Here is a 6,307-nt window from a genome sequence, read left to right as displayed (position 1 = left end):
TTTTTTTTTTTTTTAAAGAGGCCCAGTTTTTCTCTGGCCCTTAGCTCCGCCTTCCTTCTTGTTAATTTTCGCTCTGCTCCTCCCATCCAGGCAGAAGAAGCCGCGGGCCTTCAGAACAAGGTTCCACATGGCTACTGTGAACTAGATTTTTCGCGCGGCGCACAAGCGCCACGCGGTTTTGTATTTTGTGATTTTTTTTTTTTGAAAAAAGAACAGTAATTACAAATTTTTAATTTTTAAATTTTTTTTCTCTTTTTTTTTGATTTTTTTTTCTTTTTTTGTTGTTTTTCTCTGTCTCGTTTTCTTTTTTCTTGTCTCTTCACTCTCCAATATCCTTTCAGTGTGTTTTTAGACAGATCTAAGATCACTGTAGCTAAACATTCAAATACTAATAGGGTTGAAATATTCCCCACTATCTTCTGAATCTGCTGCACCAGCAAGCACAATAGAACAGCAAAGAGATTCTGGATCACCTCTGTCTGCTTGCTCCTTAACATTAAGGCTGAACCTCCAGAATTTGAAAGAAAACACAACATTCATCAGATGACAAGAAATCACCGCCGGATCACGAGAAACATGGGAAAACAAGAAAATACCTCTCCTCCTAGGGAAAAGAGTAACTCTTCATCCACAAGCAGTTCGGTGAAAATCATGGAAATGTCTGATAAGGAATTCAGATCATTCATAATGTCTAAGCTAACAGAGATGGAAGAGAAGAGAGATAATGAACTACTAAAGAGAAAGGAGAAAGAGATTGACGAGTTCCAAGAGATGAGGAAATTCCTGCAAGATCTAAAAGTGGAATTACACACTTTACAAAAGACTCAAACCGAACTGCTAGAGATGAAGTCTATAATACAAGAAGTCAAAATCTCCCTGGAAAGCATTAAAAGCAGACTAGATCATTCAGAAAATAGAATCTCAGATGTAGAGGAGAAAATGGCTGGCCTAGAAAAATCCACCATGAAGGCTGAGAAAATGGCACAAAAATTTGAGAATAATATGCGAGAAGTACTGGATACCATCAAACGTCCAAATATCCGGATAATTGGCATTCCAGAAGGTGAGGAAACCCATAAGGGCATTGATAATCTATTCCAGGAAATCCTGCAAGAAAACTTTCCAAACCTAGAGAGGCATTCAAAGATCCAGTCCCAGGAAATACAACGGACCCCAAATAGAATCAACCCTAGAAGATCTTCTCCAAGACACATTATAGCCAGGTTGACCAAAACTGCAGACAAAGACAAGATACTAAGATTAGCAAGAGAAAAACATCAAGTTACCTACAAAGGACATCCCATCAGGCTAACAGCAGATCTCTCATCAGAAACAATAAAAGCGAGGAGAGAATGGGAAAATATATTCCAAGTGTTAAGAGAGAAGCAGTTTCAGCCAAGAATACTGTATCCGGCAAGATTATCTTTCAGGTGGGAAGAAAAGACAAGAACATTCTCAGATAAACAAAACCTGAAAGAATTTACCAGCACCAGACCAGACCTCCAAGAAGTTCTCAAGGATGTGCTGTATCAGGAAAACTAAACGCAGATACATGGAAATAAGAGTCCAAAAACTGAGAAAGTAGCTAACTTAATCATAGGGACAAGTCTGGAGTTGAATACTATATCCCAGAATTTAATCAGGAAAATTGAACCAGAACAGAAGATAAAAGTATATGAGACTGATAGGTTCATGCACCTACCATTTGAACAGAATCCTAACCTGTTTCCGGGCTTTAAGCAAAGTTCCTTGGCGGTTCTTTGATTTAAGTTAAAACTGGTTTTCTTAGTAGTAACGAGGGAACTCACCTTTGAAAGTAGTCAGGTTATGTAGGAAATTGTGTGATCAATGCAATGTGGGTGGGAAGGGAATGGAGGACAATTTTGGACACTAGAGGTGGTGTGAGAGGAGGGTGGGAAGGGACAGAGGGTCAGAAAGAGGGGTGGAATTAATTCTAGCAACTAGAAGTGGAAATTTATTTTTTTTGTAATGTGCATGATTGAGTCACTATGCAGCGTGTACTGGATGGGAGATCGCATTTTGTGTGCTGTGATGATGCCTAGGGAAGGAATGCAAATTGACTTACAAAAAAAAGTTTCAGGAAAACAAAATGTATCTATTAAATGACTGCAGTAGGATATGTAGCCCCAGTTAGGTGCTAATTTATAGGATGTGTACTCTGGATGGAAAATCTCATTTTGTATGCTGTAATGATGTACAGTGAATGAATGCAAATAAATTGGAAAAAAAAATCAAAAAAAAAAATTAAAAAGACAAAAAAAAAGAAATCACCACAGCCACCTCATACTTCAGCAGTCACCACCCTGATCAGTCAGTAGCCATCATCGTGGAGCTAGTGACCCTTCACTAGCATAAAGGTTACAACTCACTGAAGGCTCAAATGATTGTCAGTGTTTTTTAGCAATAGAGAAATTTTAAATTAAGGTATGGATGGGGACTAGGCAGTGGACATTGGGGAAACATAGTACTCTGGGAGGCTGATCAGCATGGAAGGGTTCCTGGTTTGTGTCTAGAGACCTTCTGGAGACACAAGACAGGTGCATGTCCATGATGTGGGGCTGGCTGAGGCTAGGGGTGGATCACAGCATCAAGACCAGGTTTGGGGTGCTGTCACCTCTGCCTCTCTGTCTGTCTGTCTCTCTCTGCATGGAAGAAATAAATAAACTTGAAAAAAAAGCTATGGACATTGTTTAGACATAATTGCTATTGAACACTTAATATACTATAGTATAGTTTATGTAACCATAACTTTTTTTTTTCGGAGAGGTTTTGCTATAAGTTGCATGCGCACGCCAGAAAGACAGAGAGAGACAGAAAGAGAGAGAAAGTGAGAAATCACCCCCTGGGGGGGATGGCCACGCCGCAATCCCTTCTCCATTCTCCTCTTGGCATCTTGGGCACGCATGCACACACACCTGGCGTGAGTTTAAGTCACCGGGTCCGGGACTCGAACCGCGGTCGACTACATGGGAGTTCAGTGACATAGTCATTATGCTAACTGCTGGTCCCAAACATAACATTTTTTTAATTGCCAGAGGGCATATGGGTTCTCAGAGTTAAAAAAAAAAGAGAGAGAAAGTAGCCCTCAGTGGGAGTGTGGCCACATCACAATTCTTTTTCCTTCACTTCTCCATTCTGTCAGGATTTGGGGAGCATACCCACATGTCCAGCATGTTTTTTAAGCTGTCAGGATTTAAGCTACATTGGGCCATGTAGGATCTGACGCTCTATGCACAGGGCTTACCACTGCACTACAGGGCCAGCCGTAAACATTAAAATTGTGTGACTTCCTTTATTGTGATATTTGCTGTATTGCAGTGGTCTGGAACTGAACCTACAGTATCTCTGAGGTATGCTCATGAGTTAAGTAAGATGTCTTTAACGAAATGCACATAAAGTAGGACTATATGTTGATTAGTTAATGAGCTGACTAGAGGCTCACAGGAGCCTCACTCTACATTAGGAACAATATCCCAGTTCCACTTTACACTAGAAACAATACCTCAGTACTATTGTGTTTGTAGTGACTTGTAGAATGTAATGAATGCAAATAATGAGTCAATTAGAGTAGGGAGCATCTGAACCTACACTGCTAGGTTGGTCTTATAAAGTATTAATAGTTCTGGGACCAGCAGGTGGTATGGGAGTTAAAGCGCTGGACTCACACATGGCCAACTGTGGTTCAAGTCCCAGACCCAGTGGCTTAAAAATCATGCCGGAGCCATGTGAGAGCATGCCCCAAAATCCTGAGAGGAGAAGAGAGAAGGGGCTGCAGCATGGCCATCCCCTCAGAGGATGATTTCTCACTTTCTCTCTCTCAGTCTCTCTCTAGCAAGTGCACACATCCTATGACAAAAACCTTAAAAAAAGAAGTTAATCGTTGTGAAGTTTAAAAACAGTTGTTAAGCAACTACTATGCACTGTATTCCAGGGACAGCCTCCTGTAAGAAGGTCAGAATCCTTAGCTTCATGTATCTTACAGCCTGATGAGGATATTAAATTTGAAAAATGTTTTGTGGACATCTGCACTGAAATGTAACCAGACACCTGGAAGCTTCTCTTCACTCCATCTTCCATCCAATGAGAATCTAGATAGGCAGTATGTTAGTAAACCCTTCCCGATCATAAGAGGTCTGGAAAGAAGTGTAAAACTAGGCGTTACAAGACAGTTCCAGTACTAACTCCAGTCACGCCACTTACATCACTCTGATGAGAACGACCACTGTGCCCTCTTGGACTGATCAGGAAAAAGTAGTGAAATTGAACAGTGTCAGCTTTTGTGTCATGTGTTCACCCTCTTCTCTATGGCTGCCCTATATCTGATATTGGAATATCTGAAAGCAGTTAGGGTCATTGGCCCATTTACAGCTGCACGATGCAGGCGTTCTGCTTATTCAAAGCTGGATTGCAAATCTACACTCCCTTGCTGTACGTTTAACTGCCTTTCCATGTAATCGGCCCTGTACAGCATCTACCATGTTGCACTCTGCAATCCTAATACTGACCTCTGCCCTTTGAATTTGTTTTGGGGCCCTAAGCTCATTCTTAGAAGGAGAGCCAGCAAATGTCATCATTGGGAGACTAATACATGATTTCTAAGAGTCTTGTTTTCATTTAGATCCTCTGTCTTTCATCATGCCAGTCTGTATCATCCACCTGTAAGTTTGATCCAGATTTGTGTGGAACCCCCTGGTCTATTGGAACATAATACTGGAGACTGGCCATCTTCCTGTGACAAAACAACAAATTATGGAGAGTTATTTGCCACTGTGTGCAGTTGCTCTAAGTTCAGGCTTCAAAGTATGGAACTGCTAGCAGCTGTATTTCTATTGCTGCAACCAGTTCTCTATTTGCTTCTTGGGAAATCCTTGTGCTTTTCAGATTTGCTAGTCTTCTTCAATTCTGCAAATAGCCCTTTAGGTATGCTACAAAATATTTTCTTTGTATTGCTTCAGTAATAAGAGGAGTTTTATTAACCTCAGGTGGATTTTGGTGGACTATGACAACTTCCCACTTAGACTTTACAATCCAGTAGGGCAAACTCTGCAGTATCTATTTGAAATACCACTGAGTCCACAGTGCTGAACATAACACCGGCACTTAGTACTCCAATTAACCTAAGTACCACTTTCAATTCTCACATTAATTAGAGGCCCAGCCCTTTAGTTACTTCTGATGTGACATTATAGACTACTTCTTAAAAAATGGCCTATTTACTCTGAGAGGTATGGGTGATATTTAACTGTCCCACATCCATTCCTGTATTTTCCTCAACCATATACTGTGTACTTTATAATGCAATATTGAAAATGATCAATTTAATCTGGAAAAACAAGCCATGTATTATGAAGTCAGGTGTTACAATGGCAGTCTGGGATGGGGGCGTAGAGAAAGGAGGGAGAAGAAAAGGCAAGAAAATCAGTGTTGCCCTTGTCTGAATAACTAAATACAAGGAGTTAATATGTCTTCTGGTTGTGAAAATTATTTGCAAAGAAGATAGATGGATGGATATATTTTCACTAAAATGCAGTCTCTGCTGAGTGAGAATATGTGTCCAAGTTTAGACATGATGCCTTAATATTATGCTGTTTTCTAAGGGGTGAAGTTTCTTTATTCTACTACTTCTTCTTTGTTAGTTTGTTTATAGCACTTACCTTGGTGGAATATTGCAGAAAGAACACAGGTTCTAAAATCAGAAGATTCCGGCTTCTTAAGCCACCTGGTGGCCTTTATCTCTGGGCCTTATACTCTTCTTAAAATTATGCTTTATCCCCTCAAAATGTAGCTGGAGGTAAATTGTAAACTAAGAAGCCCTATATTTAACTAGTAAAATATCATCATCACAACCTATGTATTAATAAATCAAGACCGGCTCCTTGACCTAAATTTTTTAAGCATTTACCAGAATTATACTGTTTTAAAATGGCCTCTGTCAGTACAAATCTACTGTAATAAATGCAAGGACCTTGCCAAGGCAAATTCCTGAAAAGAACACAGTGCCATAGAAACAGTTCACAAAGTCCTGTGAGCCTTGGTCAATGATTACATCCTGCTGCAGTGTTCACAGGGGTTGGCAACCAGCTTGGAGGTGGGAGGTGGAGAAAAGGAGTGATGAAAAAGTCAAGATTCCTCAAACAGACATGTCACGGAATGCATTGGGATAGACAAGGACATTGTGTTCAGAGATAAAGGTCAGAAGATTTAACCATCTCTGTGCCAGATTTTTGCTCTCTTTATTTGAAGAAACTCACTTTTCCATGAAGTGTTGGAAGCAAACATACTGCAA

At 40.3% G+C, this 6,307-nt stretch overlaps 1 pseudogene; it reads right to left on the bottom strand.

Annotated features, from left to right (window-relative positions):
• The window catches only part of LOC102491439 (acidic leucine-rich nuclear phosphoprotein 32 family member A pseudogene), a 15,331-nt pseudogene extending 9,424 nt beyond the window's left edge, over window positions 1-5,907 (bottom strand).
• Between the last annotated feature and the right edge of the window lie 400 nt (window positions 5,908-6,307).

Source organism: Tupaia chinensis, unplaced genomic scaffold (genome assembly GCF_000334495.1).
Source record: "Tupaia chinensis unplaced genomic scaffold, TupChi_1.0 Scaffold143755_1, whole genome shotgun sequence".
NCBI classification, from domain to species: domain Eukaryota; kingdom Metazoa; phylum Chordata; class Mammalia; order Scandentia; family Tupaiidae; genus Tupaia; species Tupaia belangeri.
The sequence above is the reverse complement of the archived record's forward strand: the minus strand, read 5'-3'. Positions and strand labels throughout refer to the sequence as shown.